Here is a 22996-nt window from a genome sequence, read left to right as displayed (position 1 = left end):
AAGCTTATAGAGATATTGTGTAGTTTACGCAAGGTCCCAGTGCAAATAAGTGTCCTTCATGAGATTGAAAACCAGGTCTGACCCTGAAGCCTGTGTTCTTTCTTCTGTTCCATACTGCCCCCCGAATAAAATACACTTAACAGAATAACTACACTGAATATACTTTAATCTGTTTCTTGATGATTCAAGAAAGCACTTCTGACTTTTTCAGTATTGCAGGCATCCTGCAATGATGAGCATCAATTATCAGAGTACTAGTGAAGAATGAAAATGATGGTTAATTGGAGATATCCATTTGAAAGAAAACAGAGCGATACTGTATTTACAGAACGTAGTGCTTTTAGTACAGATAAATAAAGGTGGAACACAATCACTGGTGTGATTTTTGCATAGCCCCTTTGTTATTATGGACCTGCATATTCTGAAAGTCTTTATCCCCTATATACTGATTTCACGTGTTCTGTCATTTTCAGCACTTATGTTAGACCTTGTTTCGATGTTTGCAGTCCTATAAATATTGTTTAGATACGTGATGCAATTTTCTCCCTGTTGGAATCTCATAGCAAAAGATCTGATCTCTGTAACCTGAACTAACGCAAGCAGAGTTTAGGTGTACTGCACCAATGGCTTCATAGATGACCTGCTTGGTTACAGATTATAAATGCCATTTAAAGAAAGCAGGAGATGGCTCCTGAGTGTCTAGTAAACTTCAACAACCACCTGAGAGATACCTCTGTGTGACCGCATAAAATGGAAACAAAGAATGGCACATAACCCATTGACTATGCACTTTCTCACCCGCTGAGAGCAAAACGCAATCCAATGCAATTTTAGTACTTACATGCCTCTGAGGAAAATAGACCCCTAAAAATCTCCAAGTGCAGCACTGGAAAAATTCCTTAAATTTGTGCTATGCTTGATATTATAAAACCCAAGGAACCTTAGACTTTCTCCTTGAGTGAAATGGACTGGGAATTTTGTTTTGTTATATTATCCACCAAGCATAATGATAATGGGTCACATGCAATTTAGGAAAAAATTAAGTCTAATAAATACTAACAGCATCTTATTGGTATTTCGTTGGTCTAACCCTCCTATTAACATTTGTTTTTACATATTAAATGATCTGTAATATGTTGGAAATGAAGAGAACAGTAAAAATTAAAATAAACATTCTTATAATATACATGGTACAAATGTTTGCATGCCTCTTCCCTCAGGCAGGTACTAGGAGGGATGGTACATAAAAGGGAGTGGTACTAGGATATAACAGGAGATTCTTGATTTTAGATGTGTTGAGCAGTAAAAATGCTCACTGTAGGGGGTGGACCCCCGTCATTAACCAGGAATGCAACCCATTCGGTGAAAACCAGAATTCAGCCCTGAGGAAAGGATACGATTAATTACTTCCTCAAATCAGGCTTCTTCTGAGCTACTGGAGGAGGGTGGAGGAGCTTAGGGAACCTCTGGTACCCAAGCAGAAAGGTGGAATGGGTCCCATATATTGTTAGCTACCCATCACAGACAATGTGGTAGGGTGGGGTAGGACTAGGGGAATGTATACAGGAAGCTCTCCTTATTAGATATGTGCTTCTCAAGCCTACGTAAGAATCTCCTAGGGAACGTCCATAAGGTAAAGATGCTTGAACACGTACCTTCAGGGATTCTGATTCAGTGAGCCTGGGGTGATATCCTGGCTTCTGTTATTTTTAATGAGCTCTGATGAGTCCTCTACACACACCAATTGGAGGACCACTGCATTGATACTGAAGAGGAGTCCTCTCAGCCATGAGGTTTAAGAGAGTAGGGACTGTTTCCAAATCCTGCTGACTAGTGGTGTGGCAGCCACAAATGTCTTATCATGTCAGGCCCTCAGTGGTTTATGAGAAGGACTAGGCAGCCTACGGGAGACTAAGAAGGATTTGCTGTCCAAGGCACTGTACTGTGTGCAGAAATGGCATGGGTCCCTGTCCTTAAGAAACTTATAATTTAGGTGGAGATAGCAGACAAAATGCAGTGAAGTGTTACAAGTGCTGTGAAACTGGGGGACAATAAGTGCTTGGTTATTAGGTGGAGGGTGGCATAAGTCAACGTAAGGCTTGAACGAAGGGCTGACAGTGGATGTAGGGAAGAGGTCTTCAGAGGAATGGTGCTGAGAAGTTTGAGTACGTGGGTGGTATCCACTGGCAGGTTGTAAGTGGTGAGTAGGAGGGACGAGCATGAGATGACTTCCAGGTTTTTGGCCTGAGTACTTTTGTGGAAGGTGGAGCCATTTCTGAGGAATGGCATTTGGGAGGAACAGATTCAAGGGAACATGTTGAATGTGAGATGTCTGTGCCTGCCAGTGGAGATGCTCTAAATCATGGGTCAGCAAACTTTTGCTATAAAGGGCCAGAGAGTAAGTGTTTTAGGCTTTGGAAGCCAGATGGTCATTGCCGTGACTACTCAGCTCTGTCTGTCATTGTAGCATGACAGTATTTGTAGGCAATAAGTAAGCAAACAGGGATGGCTGTGTTCCAATAAAACTGTGTTTACTAAAGCGAGTGGCAGGCCAGATTGGGCCCATGGGCTGTAGCTTTAAGTGTAAGTGTGAATAGCAGATACAGGTAGAGACGTATTGACTCCTGTATGTCTATGTACATAGTGTCTTTCTCTGTAGCCATAGAATCTCACCTAATCTATACACACACTGCATTTCATGGTTATTTTGAACAAAGAATTTTCAAACTATCCAAAAATTGCTCAGTGAATATCTATAAAAAAATTACATTTGGAAATGTGAATTAAAACTGTAAAATAATACAAAGGAAAAATATTAAAAGCAGCAAGGAAAAACAACAAATAACATACAAGGGAATCCCCATAAGGTTAACAGCTGATCATTCAGCAGAAACTCTGCAAGTCAGAAGGGAGTGGCAGGGCATATTAAAAGTGATATGGGAAAGGGAAAAACCTACAACCAAGATTACTCTACCCAGCAAGGATCTCATTCAGATTCGACAGAGAAATTAAAACCTTTACAGGTAAGCAAAGCTAAGAGAATTCAGCACAACCAAACCAGCTTTACAACAAATGCTAAAGGAACTTCTCTAGGCAGGAAACACAAGAAAAGGAAAAGACCTACAATAACAAACCCAAAACAATTAAAAAAATGGTAATAGGAACATACATATCGATAATTACCTTAAATGTAAATGGATTAAATGCTCCCACCAAAAGACACAGACTGGCTGAATGGATACAAAAACAAGACCCGTATATATGCTGTCTACAAGAGACCCACTTCAGACCTAGGGACACGTACAGACTGAAAGTGAGGGCATGGAAAAACATATTCCATGCAAATGGAAATCAAAAGAAACCTGGAGGAGCAATTCTTATATCAGACAAAATAGACTTTAAAATAAAGACTATTACAAGAGACAAAGAAGGACACTACATAATGATCAAGGGATCAATCCAAGAAGAAGATATAACAATTGTAAATATTTATGCACCCAACACAGGAGCACCTAAATACTTAAGGCAAATGCTAACAGCCATAAAAGGGGAAATCGGCAGTAACACAATCATAGTAGGGGACTTTAACACCCCACTTTCACCAATGGATGATCATCCAAACTGAAAATAAAGAAGGAAACACAAGCTTTAAATGATACATTAAACAAGATGGACTTATTGATATTTATAGGACATTCCATCCAAAAACAACAGAATACACTTTCTTCTCAAGTGCTCACGGAACATTCTCCAGGATAGACCATATCTTGGGTCACAAATCAAGCCTTGGTAAACTTAAGAAAATTGAAATCATATCAAGTATCTTTTCCGACCACAACACTGTGAGACTACATATCAATTACAGGAAAAAATCTGTACAAAATGCAAATTCATGGAGGCTAAACAATACACTACTAAATAACCAAGAGATCACTGAAGAAATCAAAGAGGGAATCAAAAAATACCTAGAAACAAATGACAGTGAAAACACGATGACCCAAAACCTATGGGATGCAGCAAAAGCAGTTCTAAGAGGGAAGTTTATAGCAATACAATCCTACCTCAACAAACAAGAAACATCTCAAATAAATAACCTAATTTTACACCTAAAGCAATTAGAGAAAGAAGAACAAAAAAGCCCCCAAAGTTAGCAGAAGGAAAGAAATCCTAAAGATCAGATCAGAAATAAATGAAAAAGAAATGAAGGAAACGATAGCAAAGATCAATAAAACTAAAAGCTGGTTCTTTGAGAAGATAAACAAAAATTGATAAACCATTAGCCAGACTCATCAAGAAAAAAATGTGGAACACTCAAATCAATAGAATTAGAAATGAAAAAGGGGAAGTAACAACTGACACTACAGAAATACAGAGGCTCATGAGAGATTACTACAAACAATTATATGCCAATAAAATGGACAACCTGGAAGAAATGGACAAATTTTCAGAAAAGCACAACCTTCCGAGACTGTACCAGGAAGAAATAGAAAATATAAACAGACCAATCACAAGCACTGAAATTGAGACTGTGATTCAAAATCTTCCAACAAACAAAAGCCCAGGACCAGATGGCCTCACAGGTGAATTCTATCAAGGATTTAGAGAAGAGCTAACACCTATCCTTCTCAAACTCTTCCAAAATATAGCAGAGGGAGGAACCCTCCCAAACTCATTCTACGAGTCCACCATCACCCTGATACCAAAACCAGACAAAGACGTCACAAAGAAAGAAAACTACAGGCCAATATCACTGTTGAACATAGATGCAAAAATCCTCTACAAAATACTAGCAAACAGAGTCTAACAGCACATTAAAAGGATCATACACCATGATCAAGTTGGGTTTATCTCAGGAATGCAAGGATTCTTCAGTATATGCAAATCAATCAGTGTGATACAGCATATTAACAAATTGAAGGAGAAAAACCATATGATCATCTCAATAGATGCAGAAAAAGCTTTTGACATAATTCAACACCCATTTATGATAAAAACCCTCCAGAAAGTAGGCATAGAGGGAACTTACCTCTACATAATAAAGGCCATATATGACAAACCCACAGCCAACATCATTCTCAATGGTCAAAAACTGAAACCATTTCCTCTAAGATCAGGAACAAGACAAGGTTGCCCACTGTCACCACTGTTCTTCAACGTAGTTTTGGAAGTCTTAGCCACAGCAATCAGAGAAGAAAAAGAAATAAAAGGAATCCAAATCAGAAAAGAAGAAGTAAAGGTGGCACTGTTTGCAGATGACATGATACTATACATAGAGAATCCTAAAGATGCTACCAGAAAACTACTAGAGCTAATCAATGAATTTGGCAAAGTAGCAGGATACAAAATTAATGCACAGAAATCTCCTGCATTCCTATACACTAATGATGAAAAATCTGAAAGAGAAGATAAAGAAACACTCCCATTTACCATTGCAACAAAAAGAATAAAATACCTAGGAATAAACCTACCTAAGGAGACAAAAGACCTGTATGCAGAAAACTATAAGACACTGATGAAAGAAAGTACAGATGATACAAACAGATGGAGAAAGATACCATGTTCTTGGATTGGAAGAATCAACATAGTGAAAATGACTATACTACCCAAAACAATCTACAGATTCAGTGCAATCCCTATCAAACTACCAATGGCATTTTTCATAGAACTAGAACCAAAAATTTCACAATTTGTATGGAAACACAAAAGACCCCGAATAGCCAAAGCAGTCTTGAGAAAGAAAAACAGAGCTGGAGGAATTAGGCTCCCAGACTTCAGACTATACTACAAAGCAACAGTAATCAAGACCGTATGGTACTGGCACAAAAACAGAAATATAGATCAATGGAACAGGATAGAAAGCCCAGAGATAAACCCATGCACATATGGTCACCTTAATTCTGATAAAGGAGGCAAGAATATACAATGGAGAAAAGACAGCCTCTTCAATAAGTGGTGCTGGGAAAACTGGACAGCTACATGTAAAAGAAAGAAATTAGAACACTCCCTAACACCATACACAAAAATAAACTCAAAATGGATTAAAGACCTAAATGTAAGGCCAGACACTGTTAAACTCTTAGAGGAAAACATAGGCGGAACACTCTATGACATACATCACAGCAAGATCCTTTTTGACCCACCTCCTAGAGAAATGGAAATAAAAACAAAAGTAAACAAATGGGATAATGGAACTTAAAAGCTTTTGCACAGCAAAGGAAACCATAAACAAGACGAAAAGACAACCCTCAGAATGGGAGAAAATATTTGCAGATGAAGCAACTGACAAAGGATTAATCTCCAAAATTTACAAGCAGTGCATGCAGCTCAATATCAAAAAAACAAACAACCCAATCCAAAAATGGGCAGAAGACCTAAACAGACATTTCTCCAAAGAAGATATACACATTGCCAACAAACACATGAAAGGATGCTCAACATCACTAACCATTAGAGAAATGCTAATCAAAACTACAGTGAGGTATCACCTCACACCAGTCAGAGTGGCCATCATCAAAAAATCTACAAACAGTAAATGCTGGAGAGGGTGTGGAGAAAAGAGAACCCTCTTGCCCTGTTGGTGGGAATGTAAATTGATATAGCCACTATGGAGAACAGTATGGAGGTTCCTTAAAAAACTAAAAATAGAACTACTATAAGACCCAGCAATCCCACTCCTGGGCATATACCCTGAGAAAACCATAATTCAAAAAGAGTCATGGACCACAATGTTCATTGCAGCTCTATTTACAATAGCCAGGACATGGAAGCAACCTAAGTGTCCATCGACAGATGAATGGATAAAGAAGATGTGGCACATATATACAATGGAAGGTTACTCAGCCATAAAAAGAAATGAAATTGAATCATTTGTAGTGAGATGGATGGACCTAGAGTCTGTCATACAGAGTGAAGTAAGTCAGAAAGAGAAAAACAAATACTGTATGCTAACACATATATATGGAATCTAAAAAAAAAAAAAAAAAAAAAAAATTGGTTCTGAAGAACCTAGGGGCAGGACAGGAATAAAGATGCAGATGTAGAGAATGGACTTGAGGACACGGGGAGGGGGAAGTGTAAGCTGGGACAAAGTGAGAGAGCAGCATGGACTTATATATACTACCAAATGTAAAATAGATAGCTAGTGGGAAGCAGCCGCATAGCACAGGGAGATCAGCTCAGTGCTTTTGTGACCACCTAGAGGGGTGGGATAGGGAGGGTGGGATAGGGAGGGTGGGAGGGAGACGCAAGAGGGAGGAGATATGGGGATATATGTATATGTATAGCTGATTCACTTTGTTATAAAGCAGAAACTAACACACCATTGTAAAGCAATTATACTCCAATAAAGAAGTTTAAAAAAAAACAACTGTAAGATACTTTTTGTATTCACTGGTTCAGCAAAATTTAAGCAGTCTGGCAGTACCAACTGCTGTAAAGTTGTAGAGCAACAGAAATTCAGAAGTTATCTTGGTGGGAGTGTGAATTAGTATATCTGCTTTGGAAAACAATCTGGTTATTATCTGGTGAATTTGAATATATGCACACTCTAAGATCCAGCAATTCTGCTCCCCAAACTCTAACCCAGGAAAAGCTATTGTCTGTGCTCAAATCAATGTGAATGATATTCATAGCATTTTCTGTAGGAGGAAAACAAAACAAAATAAAGAAACAGACAAAAAAAAACCCCGAAAAACAAAAAAACCTTGGAAACAACCCAAATGGTTCATTAAATAAAGTTGGGTAATTTCCCACACGGATGAATGTACAAAACTGGGAGAGAAGAAGCCTCTTTGAATGATTCTGTATGCTATCATTATAGAGAGTTCAAAAATGCAAATTAAAGCACTATTTTTAAAGAGTCCTTACACTTGTGGCAAAACTATGAAGAAAACTATTGGTATTAAAAACTCAAAAATCACAGTTGCCTTTACCATTGGTGGAAGGTAGAGGCAAAGAAATCTAATCTGGTAAAAACAACCCAAGAAATTTATTTATCTCTAAGCTTGGTGATGAATATACAGATATTTTTAAAGTAATTGTGCTCAATACTTTACATATGTTTTATCTCTTCCTTTGTAATGGAGCAAGCATTGGATAATAATGAATGAGACAAAACCAAACTCTTACTGACTTACCAATTTTATATTTTCAAGAAGTAATTAAGGTAATTCTTCTCTAAAAGACAAATGTTAGTTTTGGGGACTAACCTCTTATCTGACTTGGTGTCTTTCCCAGTGACTGAAGGCCAGCTGGCTTCCAGTGTTTCATCTGCGCAGAAGGCAGTGGGGACCAAGGATAGCACGGAGGAGGGAGGAGTGTCAGGAGGCAGGCTCCTATAGCTGCTGTAAGGGTCATTTGAGTTCCCTAGCTTAAGGAGAACAAGCATCGTCTTTGGCCTAGCGCAGAATGTGGTCAAATTCCTCCCTGTCACTCAGCAAGTGATTCCACTGCTGTCTGTATATTATTCCAGTCATCTGGGTTTGCAGGGACCCTGTGTAGTGGTTTTGTGGTGTGGAAACTATGGCTACCTAGCTTTTTTCTTTCTTGAATATCACTTTGTAGTGTCATGATTACAAGGCTTGGAAGAAGATTAGACTCTCTGTCCATTCCGAGTATAAATGGGCACTTGAGATGAAACCACCTAGTTAATTTCCCCTTGTTGCTGCAGGAGAATCTGAATCCAAACCACAGCACAACCTAGCCCCTAAATCTCTATTAAAAACTACCTTGGGTAGTCTGGCAAAGCTTTATTTAAAGTCAGCAGAGAATTATAAAGTCAAAAGTGAAAAATGGTGCAACAAGAAAGAATCAAAAAAATACTAGATCAGTTAAATGTAGTCAAAGGCAGTTTAGTGTGTTCTGGCACCAGTCCTTATTGATGCAAAGAATGTGATGTGTCAAGGGTCGGCAAGAACATGTAGGAAATGAGGAATGAAGGATGCAGCTCCAAGCTTGACTGTGGGGCAGCCACACAGGCTGTGAAGGATGTATTGCTCTTCTTTTGTACTAGGAATTTCAGGGAGAATATTCTAATTATCCCAGTCTGGACATCTGTTAATTCCTTCTTGATGTTTTGTGTGTGTGTGTGTATATATATATATATATATATATATATATATATATATATATATATATATATATATATATATATATATATATATATATATAAATTTGAATTTTTTTCTTTCATGGAGATAAGCCAAGCCAGAGGCTGCCTAAATTGGGTCAGACCAAGAAGGTAGGTATTCCTCATCAGTACTTGTTAGTATCCTAGTTTCTTTGGGGTCACCATTTTGATCTGCATTTTCATATCCCATTCCAACCTATGATTGCTTCTGCCTATCTTCTCCAGCTCCTTTAGTCAATATTAGCTAATCTGATTAGTAGTAACCACAGCTACCATTGTATGCAGCTGCCATGTCAAGGCACTGTGTTAGGGCCTGTATATGCATTATCTCATGAATCCCACTAAAACCCTGCAAGGGAGCTCTTTGGATCGTGCTGATTTTACAGATGAGACCAACTAAGGCTCAGAGACTCAGAACTCACTTGAGCTTACACACTGAGTAACAGAAACAGGTTCTCCGGGCCTGACGCCTAAGTGGGTGCCATGCTAGGATTGCTTCTCTAACCTCATCAGCAGTGGTGGGGGAGGACCATACCTCTAGAGGACGTAGTTGCAGTACAGGGTGGTATGAAGAATGAGACCAATGTTTGAATCCTCACCTTACCACTTGGTGGCTTTGTGACTTTGGGCAAGCTACTTGACTCCTCTGTATCTCCCTCTCTGGAAAATGGGTATAATAGGAATGCCTACCTTAGTAAAGTTGTTGTGAGGATTGTATGAGTTCATATAAACAAACTGTTTCAAAGAGTTCCTGGCCCATAGTAACTGCTATATACATGTATGTTATTATTGTAGTTGATGACACTTCTGTTATTAGTGTCATCACTGTTGTTATTGTTCTTGTTTTTGATATGTCTTCTGGAGACAGGATGCCTTCCCGGAGAGAAATGGGATTGGCTAAAGGGGAAGTGAAGGGTCAGTCCCTGTGGCAGGTCTGTGGGGTGGATGTTCGTGGGCAAGGCACTCAGTACCCTTCCAATCTTACCTTGTGGGGGGCCATGTCCACTTTTGGTAGACCCCTTTGTCACAAATGACTGTGGAAGGTCAAATGAGGAAACTGGATTCCTTGGATACGCCTCTTGGGTACTTGTTCATTCAGAATCAGGTTCTGGGGCACCCGCCTTTCTTTCCCATCTACAGATTGACTCCAGGAGAAAGGGAGAGAGGTTTGGAGTTCTAGCAGGTCTTTTCTTATCTCAGTTGTAGATTCAGGAGGAATGATTGGTTTAATGTAAATGTTTTAGAGGATCTGAAAGAGATTAGAGAAACCTAATTCCAGAGCATAAAGGCAGGACAGGAGGGAACCATTAATCTCATGGACATTCAATTCCCTAAGAAATTTTGGGGGAGTGACCAGAAACAAGCCAGGCCATATGCTGTCCATTTGCAATCCTCCAAGCTGTGGACTTTTTTTTTTTTTTTCCCCCGACGGATCGAGGCCAATGCCATTGCCTCATTTGGATGGTTCTTAAACTTGAAAAGGAACTGAAAGGTTGAGGCTTGCATGCAGAGTCGAAACAGATGATTTGACGAAAGTAGTCCTGACAAACACCAGGGCTCTCCTGATTGTCAGAAACAGTCTGATGATGACACGTTCGAAGCTTCCCAGACTGGCTTGCATTTTGGTAAATAGGAACAATCAGGGAAGACATAGTTATGCTGTGGAGAGTTCTGAGACATGGAGAGAACAAGTTAATTGTTCAGTCTCAACTGAGACCTTTCACTCAAGTCATTAATCACAGTGCACGGTCTGGAGCCTTGGCCCCGAAGTTCGATTCTTTAGGCTGGTCTCCCACTCCAGATGAAGGCTCATTCCAGGTGCTGGCCATTTGTGTTTCCCTCCAACTGGACTGATTTATGGACCCAGAGATGTTTCCTGGTTTTTCCAAATTCTGTTCCATTACTTTATAATAAAGGGGACATGTGATTTCTGGTTTTGTGCAGATCCTCAGTTTTAACATCCCTAATACCAAAGATTTTTTCAATTAGTCTGTGGCCTGCCTTCTGTGACCTAGAGGATGGAAATGCTGTTCTGTGTTTTGAGTATCAAAGTGAAGACTTTTAGAGACTCTCTTATTTCTTCCCCCCTTGGCTAGAGTTGAAGATGTGCAAGTCCTGCACGAGGCTTTGTTCCTGCATTCAACGTCTCGATGCATATTAAGACTTGGGAAACCAAAAACAGCTTACCACAGCCATTAGAGTTATCCCCATCCCGCCCCAACACATATGGTTCAGGGTATAATATCAGGCCTTCCACACTTGGACCAGGTCTCCAGTGACAGCGTAAGCCAATATTGAAGACTTCACAAGAGAATCTGAGTGTCAGAGGAGGACAATGTAATGTTGAGGCTAAGCAGGGCACTGCCGAGTGTTACCTGTTTGACTGAAAGGTAAACCCAATCTGAGCTGATAAGGGGCAACAGATCCCTTGGGAGTTGTCCCAAGTGGCAGAAATGTGTCACAGGAAAGTAATTGGAAATTGATATTTGACATATCTCTGGGTTACTTTTTATTCCTGATAACACCAAAGGGTTTGGCTAAGAGTCACAAGTGACTAATACGTGAAATCCTGCAATCCAAGGCTGAAATACAATCCCTTCTTGGTTGAAAGTAAGCAGCTGCTTTCTGATCCTTTGTTTCCTAACTAGCGCTTAGAGCGTAGAGGCCCATGGGCTTAGTTTGGGTGAAATGAATGGTGAATATAGGCAATCCTGCCTTTCAATACTTCTCTGAAAGGAAGTCATCACTGGCAGTGGAGTACTGTCCTTAAAATTCAACGCAATTTAACAGGTACTTGTTCAAAGCCTACTATGGGTTTTATATTGTGTTGTGTGCCATGGGACATACAAAATAAATATCAAATATGGCCTTTGCCCTCGAGGAACTTATAGGCTCCTGGGAAGGATGATGTGTTTATGAAACACATTTTACGTGGTAAGATAAGATATCACGTGTGTGCCAAAGTGAGTAGAACCTGGAATAATTACAACAGGGATTCAGAAAAAGGAGAGTAGCGTAGACTAGAGTTGTCAGGGAAGGCTTTATGGATGAGGTGGGACAAAGACATCAATATCCCAAACCCAGAACTCGCCCTTAAAGGAACTGCAAGGAGCACAGGATCAGGTTGCCAAGAGATTATGGAGCCCCCTTTAAGCGAAAGTAAATGTGTTCAATATGAGGATGGATAATTTAGTTCAATAAATATTTATTGAGTACATGCTTTGTGCCAACAACTGTATCTGATGAGGTAAGGAATGAATAATCCCTACGAAGAACACATGTGGGTAATTCTCAGATGCTACTTTCTCTTAACCTAGATATTTAAAGTTATTGCTGGTCTGTGTGATTCCAAAACCTGTGATTTTTACCACTTATCATTCTCTCTCTCAAAAAGACTTTCCCATGCTTGCTTCAGCAACACATATACTAAAATTGGAACAACACAGAAAAGATTAGTGTGGCTTTTGCGCAAGGATGACATGCAAATTCTTGAAGCATTCTATATTAAAAAAAAAGAAAAAAAAGAAGTTGACCTCGTCCAAGATATCTTTGGTTTGAGGAACTGAGTCTCATTTTTTCGTGTCGTGGGGGAGTGACCTGTACAACTTCATAAGTTGTTTACAGTGTAAAGTGTTGCATGAATGCTGATTGTGACAGGAAGGGACACTGAGTTAGCATTTGAATAGCCCCAAATTATTGGGTTAGGGAGTATTTGGAATAGCATTTGAAAAGTCTGAACCTGGCCCAAACTCATGATCATAAGCAGAGCCCAAGCTCTCTGAAGATCAAGTTTTCTTGGAATTTCCATTATTCCCCTTGACAGTTGCTTTGGAAACCCAATTAGAAGGGTCTTCCATCATTAGCGTTTGAGATAGTCTTGCACTGGGCTCTTTGGCACTCATGAATTTTGAACTTGGCACTACCCAGATGTGTAGGTTAAGTCACTAGCAAAATGAGGAAATCAATTATTTGTTCACTTCCTAAGGTACAGGTATAACTAGGCAATTGCAGATTGGTCTGGAAAGAAAGTCAGGATGACAATGGTGGTGGCAGTGGTGGTCGTCATGGACATGGTAATCATTATTCCAAATATCCACATAATTTTTAAATAATATAACCACAGAACACTAGTAAACCCTGGAAAGAATCTAGGATATCAAGCATCGAGGCACAGAGGTGTCAGAGTTTATTTAGCTAAGCAATACCAGAAGAGGACTAGAAAATCCCCCTTTCTAGCTAGCAATCATTCTCATACCACAATGAGACCCCTGCTTTGTAACCCCTGCGTTTCTGCCATCCATGTGACTGCTTTTTGAAGCTCATTTAGGTACCAAATTTAAATGGAATTCTGAGAAAACTTTTTTTTTTTAATTTGGAGAGACAAGTGGAAGGAAAATCTAGAAGAAATTTGAAAACGCTCTTGATTCCTGTCATTTTCCTTAGTATTCAGCCACTCTCTTCATCTGAGAGGTTCATTCTGGCCCCCATGGGTTAGATACACACACATGTGCTCACTCACTCATCTTTATGCCTGTGTATATATTGATATGCATTCCTCTTCATCATCTGTAGGCATTTTACAAATAATGGCTTGTGTGTGTGTGTGTTTTATCATCTTATTTTTAAAATGAAAATGACAACTTCAAAATTCTTTGCAGAAATAGTTCTTTTATGGTTAAAAAAAAAAAAAAAATTCCAGTATGTAGGCCAGGGTCATCTTTGGGTCACAAAATTCCACGGAGGGAGTTGGCATGGGGAGGGTATAAGCAGTGGCTTTGGAATTTTTGTTCTTCCATTCTGGGGCACATGGGCCAAGTTGGTCACAAAGAAGTTAAGTTAGTGGGGAGCTAGTGAAATAGTCAAATGAGAAAGGTAGAACAAGGTTGAGAGTGCAAACAAAGAAATGGCAGGATGTAGAAAGAGACAAGAGGAGGTATGGATACCCTCCCCACCTCTTCCAACGTCCTTCTCATCTGTGAGGTCATCACTGGGCTGGGGGTGGGGTTGAGAGTATAAAAGGGGCTGAAGCTTTTGAGTTGGAACTTTTGTTTTTGATGAAGCTGTCTTGGGAGTTTTCTTCTTGAATAGAGCCAAGGGGATTTTGTAGAGCTAGGGGCATCAGAGTGGGACTCAGAAGAGAGGAGATAGACCATTGGAAACCTGATCTAGGTCCTAGGTTTAAGGATGAGAAAGTACTACAGGGTTTCTGTAAACCAAGGGGGCAAGTCAGCAGGATCAAAATCGAGCCGAGGCTCCACTCACCAAACTCTGTGTCTGTAGCTGCATCTACCCAGCTGGATGGCTTTTTTGAAATCATCCAAAGCGCTGTCTAGAACAGCATAACCCCCGGATATGGAAATCTTAAACTTTCTTCTAGTTTGTCCAGGCCTATGAGGAAAGTGCTCTTAATGTACTTTCCCTTGACTGAGCATGGACGGTGAGGAAGCCCGGTGGCTCCCTGAGCAGACTGGCTGCAGAAACTACCCTCTCTGGTGGGCAGGGGAGGTGTAAAACGGAAGTGACCAGAGGGTCATCTATTTCACCCTCTTGAGGAGGGAGCCACAAAGCCTAGGGTCTGGAGACCCAAATTTCCAGACTTTTCCCACCTCCAATCTCCGTTTAGGAAGGTTACAAGTAAGCCTGGCCTTAGTGGCTCCTTCTTTCCCCGTCTACAAATGTGGTATCATAATTATTGTGCACCTCCTTGTGCTTGGTGTCACGGGGCGTGAGGCCTCAGTTGACTTTGAGGAGCTTAGAGGCCATTGTGGAAACAGGAAAGACAAGCACAGTCATGCCAGTTGAAGTGTGTACAGAGCCTGCTTGACAACAGCTAGGGATCCTTGACAAATCAGAGACCGCCATCACATATGGAGAGGTGCGCCCACCTTCACCTCGGTGGCTGTTTCTTCTTATTGAAGAATGAGAACAGTGAATGGCCTAAAACAAGCTAAAAGCAAATCCTTAGACTTTGTTCATTTTATGACCACAATACTTGGTGGTATTATCGGTAAAGGCCCTGGCATTCCTTACAGGAGAAATGCCAGATATGAAGCCACTGAATGTTCATTCACCTGCTTTAAGTTCTTTCAGAAATAACCTGATTTACAGAAGAATGCAGAATCATAACTGTCAACCAAGATGTCATTGTCACTTTAGGATGTCCAGAAACAAAGGGATATTATATCCTTTGTTATTGGAGCACCACAGATGCCAAATTATGCACAGGGCCCCCTCTTGGCATTGAGTGCGTATGAGCCTAGAGGCAACCAAACTCTGATTTCGGAAGGATGTTGCCTCTGGTGGTGTTCTCACCTGACTCTCTCCCTGGAGCTGTAGGAGAAAGCATGGCCCTCCTACCTCCCCTGCATTTGGATGGAGCGGCAGACAGCAAGAGGCATGCAAGTCATAGAAATGGTAGGAGGCTTGGGGTAGACTCTTCTCAGCCTCCACCTAGGGAGCTTGACAAGGGTACCATTAAGGGGTGGAGAAATAATTCATAACTTTTGGTTTTGTCTGCACATCGACATATTCCAATAGGTGCTTGGTTCAAAACATGAATATTTGATTAATACAGAATCAGGCATCTGGAACAGAGAGCAGTGGAATTTGGGGTTTGAGTAGGACTTAAATGTCGTTCATTTTAACCACAGCTGTCTGCATGCACATAGTAGGCATTGGAAATATTGGTTGATTAGATTTTCTTTGATTGGAATAATGTGGTTGCTTGGTTTTGAGTCCAGATGTTTGGCATCCAGCCAGGGTTGTGTGCTCTGCATCTGTCATCAACCTTCCACCATGGAGATGGTTGGCAAGGGGCAGCATGGACCAGTGAGCGCAGCAGGAGGTGAGCAGCGAGTGAGCAAGCGAAGCTTCATCTTCCGCTCCCCATCGCTCCCCATCGCTCCCCATCGCTCACATTACTGCCTGAACCATCCCCCCCCCCACCCGCTGTCAGTCCGTGGAAAAATTGTCTTCCACAAAACTGGTCCCTGGTGCCAAAAAGGTTGGGGACCGCTGCTGTAGGTGGCCTGTGGAGCTGGCTCGCTGCAGAAACTGTCCTCCACAACCCCATTTTCCCCAGAGTCATGATGGCTGTATTTTATGGCAGAGAGCATTGGTGTCTCAGCTAACAGACCACAGCAGTGCTGATGACAAGGACTTGAGCAGCCACGTATTCATCCATTCCATTGGTCATTGCAAAAGTGTTGAGGACAGGTCTTTTAGTTCCCAGCACTGACCTGGAAGCTGAGGAGGAAATATGAGAAGACCCGTGGTAGGGGAAGTAGAAGTTTAAAAGGTTAGTGGGAATGCGAGACCTTCATTAACTCCTAGGGAACAATGACAGGACGAGTGGTTCCATTAGCGCTAATGTCATGCGCAGCAGTGGGGAAAGGATGCTATATGGTAGAGTGGATACACGGTACACTAGACCTGAGTCTGCATTTCAAATCTGCCTCATAACTCCAGCATATGGCTTTAAGCTCCAGACTCAATTCCCCGCCCTGTAAAACAAAGAGAATGTCCCAGGTTATTCTTCAGATCCACCTTCTGTGATATTTTGATTAGGAATTTTGAGATCTTCATTTTCTCATAATTTAATGTCCCCAACGACCTAGAACTTACTACTTTCATAGATAATCAAGTAGACTTCTAATATGCTAAGGACCCTAGGAATGAAAAGTAGCAAAAGAAGGTATAGACTATGCCCTGACGTATTGGTTAAAAGACAGCAGCAGTTGAATCTGCGAAGATCCATTTTGGATAAAAATATAAAGATTTGTTATGGTTGGGAATGGAGCTCTTGTTCAAAGTGAAACAGTAGCAAGTATTACCTTTCTTCATGGATCACATCCTTGGTTCAGTTATTTATCTCAGGACTAAGAGCATCTTGTTGCCCTTGAGGTGGTCCACACACTGCCTTGGTTCATCATTATTGGTATGGCAGCCTTATTAGTAGGTACCAGAAGACACCTGCTGCCAGTGTTAAAGGTGATTTCTCTTCATCCCACCCAAGAAACATGGGCTGTATTTTTGTGGGTAGTTGAGAAACTAGAGATAGGATCATTAATCTGGAGTTGAACCCAGAAAGTATTATTGGTAGAAGTTATACTCCTGTCTAGCTGAAAGATAGATTCACTACCTAGGTGGTTCCCAGTCTCTTTTGACTTCGTGGAGTGAGACCAAGTACATTACCTGTATAAAGGACAAAGCATAAAAGTCATTAGGAACCTCTCACTTGCATGTAGTACTGTATTGCTTTCTGAGAGGTTTATAACAATTATTAACCAACTTGATCATCCCCCACAATAATCCAATGAGATCAGTATTATATTACTAAATGACAAGAGGAAACTGAGGTCTAAGTATATTGATGGGGTTAGCTGTTTCTCACAGGACAGTTTTGATGGATGCTGGAAAATGTTCCACCCTGAAGCTGCACAGAATGCTCTCTCCACGGTTGAACTTATTCTATAGGTTAAGGCATGCCTGATTCTGTGCACTCCTTGTTAAAATACATATACCCCTGGGAAAGAAGTCACATCAAGCTTACTATCACTTAAGTAATGCCTGAATGTTTTTTTTTTAACAGTCATTTTCATCTGACATAGTTGAGCACAGAATACTAGTTTGTTAAAATTAGGATAAGTGCAAGAGGACCAGGATAGACTTGGATTTGGGGAGTTTGTTTGGAGCAACCATCCTAGAGGGGTTATGATAATGAGGACCTCAGGACTCCAATTCTGAATGAGGGGAGTCCCCAAGTAGGGAATAGTGATACTGGGTGTGGAGCAAGGAAGACGATGAAAGCAGAGTGACTATTCACATTTCGGGTTTGGTTGGTCTCTCTGTGTTCGACCCACCCTTGGTAAGCGGGGTGATATTGTGATGGATGGGGTCAAAGCCATCTGCTATTACTGGCCAAATACCTGGCTTTGGGCTTTGGTCCATTTCATATGCTGTCTTGTTCTACTAACTACTTAAGGCAGAAAAAAATCATTCCCCTGTTCAACTCCAATATGTGCCAGTTGAAACTGAAATTTTCATACTGAGCAAATGTACCAGAGAACACTCTATAAACTTAATGAGGGAGATGAAGAGATATATGCCAGAAACCTAGAAAATTTAAAACTGATGAGGTTATGACTATTGAATGTTTAGTTAAATTGTTGACACTGACAGGACGTGGCTGAGGAAATCTACCATCCGTTTTCTCCTTGTCTCAGTGATAATGGTTCCTTGGTGTGCTCTTCCCAGTTAACAAAAATATTCCCGAAAGTTAAATGCAGGGAGAAGTGACATAAGAAATACTTTTATTATCTCTGCTCTTCTGGGAGTTCCCTCCAGGCACATTATTTAGAGCAGGACTTCTCCCGACTGGCAAATGAGTTTGGAGGGAAGGACTCAAGGGTTCAGAGATTACTGAAAAGCCTCCTGATATGGGAGCCTCCTAACCCCTGTGCTTGCAGATGTGCCCCAGCAAACCCATCGAGCACGATGCTGCCCTTGTCTTCCCCAAATACCTCTTCTCCCTCTCACATTTTCCCTCCTCTCAAAAACTGATGAAGGTTCTCCTTTGCCTAGTGAATAAAATCTCAATTCCTTTAAGTGGCAGTTAAGGTATAAATGTGATCATGATTTTTGTAAACTGCAAAGTACTGTATAAATATTAGCTATTTGAAGAAGAATCAGGGGGTATGGGAAAAAGTATAGAATTTGCAGTCAGAACACTTTGGTTTGAGTCTTGTGCTAGTTGGGTGACCTTGGACAGGTCACTTCAACTCTCTGAAGCTCAGTTCCTTCATTTATAAGACAAGATTATTGTGATAGTTAAATTAATTGAAAGTGACAGAGTAATTAGCAAAGAGTGGAAGCTCAGTACCTATTAATGAAGACATGGTAACTGAAGGCAATTTAGTCCAGCTCTTGAGAACACTGGCTATGGAGACACAAGTTATCTTCCTGTGTCTCTTATTCCCTACCTATAAAATGGCGATAAGATGGAAGAGTCAAATGGGTTTACATATCAGGATCTTTCAACAGTGCCTGACCCATAGTAGTCCTTCTGTAAGTATTGAGGCTCTGTTACTGCTGTTGTTACTTTTATTATTCAAGGACCTGTTCTGGCCTTATCTTTCCAGCCTTATCTGGTTTTCTGTCTTACCAGTAGAGAGAGCTCCTCCACCAGGTCAGGATATCCTCAGGGTGGACACTAATTCTTCACCTTTAATTGGTGTGGACTTTACTCAATGCCTGAAAAATACTCAATCATTTTTGTCATTTAAAAAAAAAAAGTACAAACACATGCTTGCTACTTCTACTCAGCATTGTACTGGAGGTTTTAGCCGGTGCAGTAAGGCAAGAAAACAAGAAAGAAAAAGCATCCAGATTGGAAAGGAAGAAGAAGAGCTCTAGTCACAGATAACATGATCATCTGTGTAGAAAATGCAATGGAATCTACAAAAAGCTACGAAAAGTAATAAGTGAATTTAGCAAGGTTGCAGGATATAAGATCAATATAAGAATTGTCAGTATTGTCACAACTAGACCAGTTTAACTGGAGCACAGGATGAGTGGGGGATAGAAGTGGTGTATGAAATTGGAAAGGCAGGTTGAAACTCAGTTTGATGACATAAGTTAACATGGAATGCTTTTGCTCACACTTTCTGTCCATCTGTCCCCTTCCTCCCTCCTTTCCTTTCTACCTTTTCTTTCTTTTCTCTTTCCTTCTTTCCTTTTTTTCATTCTTTTCTTTTCCCCTTCTCTCTTTCTTATTAGTTTGTTGGCATAAACAACTTTTCTCCGTGAAAAAAAGGTAGAATTTTCTTTCTTAAAAACAAACGTTTTTATTCGTTGGGTTAAATAAACAAAATGACCATAGCTAAGTTGCTTTGCGCTCACAGGGACCATTCCGTGAAAGGAGTTCCCAAAGACAGGGATTACAGTATCAGTACATGGACGCTGGAACTGTGGGTATCTGGATTCACGTTCTGCCTTTCTCGTAGCGAGATCTCTAACTTTGAGAAGATCCCTTCATCTTTTTGAGGCTCAGTTTGCTTGTTTTTAAAAAGGGATAATGGTTTCATGGGTTCTTTATAGGGTTGTGGATAGCTCACATCAACACCACTTTTTGAGTTCCTAAGAACTGGACCAGGACACGGAGGTGGAGAGTCTTTCCCTTTAAGGAATATTTAGTGAAGATATGTCTGTAAATAACCTCAATGGCATGAGATAGGCTATTGGAGTTGTATAAACAGAGACCTGGGAGGTGCAAAGAAGGGGTTAATTAGCCATGCTTGCTAATTAACATTTCGCTGCGCTGGGAGAACATTTCGAACATTTCGCTGCGCTGATATCTAAACCCAACCTCAAAGTTTAAGTGGGATTTTTGACAGTTAGAGAAAGGGGCAACTTTAATACGAATACAATCTTACATTTGTTTAGCACTTCATCATTTTGCTTGACATAAATTAGAGTGGTGTAAAACTATAATTTATAGCTATAAGGGATTATTATTGCTATTCCAGGGGCAGTTGTTATTACTTTAAGCTGCTGTTTCAGTAAGACTGGGGAAATTTTGACCCTAAATTGCAGCAACTTAGCCAAGTTTGTTTACACAAAAATTTTCAGGGAATTTTTCCATGTTGGAGGAAGCAGGAGCCTTAAGAGCTTAGCTCCTACTGGGGCAAAGGCAAAAGTAGGATGACAAATATTAGGAGAGGGCCATTACGAAGAAGAAAAGGGGGTGTTAATTAAGTTTTTGTCAAAAAGATGGCCCATTTTATAATTAGGACACAACTGGCTAGCTAAGTAATCATGTAAAAATATAGAAACCTAGATATTTCAATGCTAGTCCAACATGGAGCCAAAGGACTCAATCTTTGTGAAATGTTACAACCTGGGGATTTTCCCTTATAATTCTGATAAGACATGTGGCACTTCCCCTGGGAGAGAATTGGGCTTACAGCTCTGGGTTAAATTACTCGGTTCCACAGATCCTTGCCTTGGTCTAACACATCATCTATGTGATGTGAATGTTTGATGAAGTATTGAAGATTATTTGGAAATACAGATAAAAACAGTATTTGGGAGTTTGCAGAAGAGTGGAAAATGGAGCCAAGAATGTAACTATAATTTAGGGTAAAGAGCAATAATGAGGTCTCATAAAAATAAACAAACATGATGTTAAATGGACTGCAGATCATTTGCACCTTGAGGCTTTTCTTAGATTTTGTGCCAGTTTAAAACAAACAAACAAAAAACTGATAATAGGTCTTGTGCTTTGTGCCAAAAGAGTTACTAATACACGATAGTTTGTTTTCATATAATCAAAGAGACACCCCCCCCCACACACACTTATTTGGGAGAAAAACAAAATCCATCCAGCTATCTAGAGCAACCAGCCGGGTTTGGGAAAAGACTTTAAGCCACTCTGCCTGGGGTCATACTGCTTTATGCTGCTCTTGACTTTACATCAAAGCTGATGTTGTTATCTAGAAAACCTAACAGCTGTAATGATTTCAGTTTTATTCACTGAGAAGTCATTTCCAATCATGTTGGAGAAATGGATTCTAGTGTTTGCAAGTGACCTCTCCTCTTGCCCTTTAAAGAAAATAGCATGTGTGTTGTAAAAAGCAATGAACAAGAAGTTTGGATGACCAGAGTTCTACAACTTGCATCTGCTAGTGCCTGAGTTTTTAGACTTTAGATAAGCCAAGTCACAGATGTGATCCTCAGTTTCTTCCTCTGTAAAATAGGAGCAGTCATACCTACCCAGCTACCTTGTAGAGCTGTGAGTGTCAGTTGAGAAGCTGGACATGGAAGTACCATGCAAATGCAAGGGGGTGTAGCTTCCTCCTCACAGCGGGCCTCTGAGTCACAGAATGACAGGATGGTCCTCAGGTACTTTATACGAAGCCATTGGTGCTTTTAACAAAAATGTTAGTTTAGTGGTACATGCTAGGATGCAGCACAGCTTTATTATTTCACTTACAACTGCCCCTGTGTATCTACTCTGTAGGACTAGATCTTCCTCTGCCTCTGAGTAAAACTCTCAGTTGGTGCCCAGAGCTTGCTGCTCGCTCTTAGATAATAAGTCCTCTGTTTACTGAGTCTTGAAACACTCTGGGTTCAGTTATAAATATCACAAATCTAAGATAAAAATGAAAACTGAAACTCATCCACAGGTAATGCCTCCTCTGTGGGCTGAGGAATGTCTTCTTCCTTTATTCTTTCATCTTCTCCTCATTTCCACTCTCCAGGTGGGTCCGGTGGGGAGAGGGAAGAGAAGGAGGAGTTGGGAGCAGACTTGCTGCCAATCTGGCCCTGGTTTGCTCTTCCAGGGGCAGATGTGTAGCCTGACCCTTCTCCTTAGGCTGCTTCATGAACAGCTGGAGTGCTCTCACTTGCAGTTCTCTTGATGACAATAAATCCACCCCCTGAGGCGGTTCACTTGTTATTCCTCTTTCAAATCCTGGACATCTGGGGACTTCTCTCTTTTGAGATCTCTGTACCTCCAGCAGGGCGGGATCCAAGATTAACCCAGGGAGCTTTGTCTTGTACTTGACCCTGATCTTGTCCATGGAGATATAGATCTTTGACTTATTAATAGTGGGGTATGGCTAACATACCCCACCTCAAAACAGGCCTCTTTTACTGAGCCACCTAGAAAGCAGCCTCAGCCATAGTCTTTTTTTCACTTGTTAAATTTTTTAGGCATAAGTCAGAAATCAGTTCACTCTGACTCTGAAAATGCAAGGGACACACACCAAGCTGTCCAAGTGATCCACTGAACTCCCTCTCACGCTCTAACCCTTCTCCATGGAGGTAAAGCATTGCAGGCAAACCTAAAATTCTCTTTAAAGAAATCTC

The 22996-nt window shown here is 40.7% G+C and overlaps 1 protein-coding gene and 1 non-coding gene across 2 annotated transcripts in view; both read left to right on the top strand.

The window, feature by feature from the left end:
• The window catches only part of LRMDA (leucine rich melanocyte differentiation associated), a 1296919-nt gene that overhangs the window by 909159 nt on the left and 364764 nt on the right, over nucleotides 1-22996 (top strand). The gene's annotated exons all lie outside the window — the stretch shown is intronic.
• LOC133079075 (U6 spliceosomal RNA) lies at nucleotides 12532-12636 on the top strand. Its single transcript, XR_009698037.1, has one exon. It is a non-coding gene; the product is annotated as a U6 spliceosomal RNA (small nuclear RNA).

The sequence above is a fragment of the Eubalaena glacialis genome, chromosome 1 (assembly GCF_028564815.1).
Source record: "Eubalaena glacialis isolate mEubGla1 chromosome 1, mEubGla1.1.hap2.+ XY, whole genome shotgun sequence".
Lineage (NCBI taxonomy): Eukaryota > Metazoa > Chordata > Mammalia > Artiodactyla > Balaenidae > Eubalaena > Eubalaena glacialis.
The sequence above is the reverse complement of the archived record's forward strand: the minus strand, read 5'-3'. Positions and strand labels throughout refer to the sequence as shown.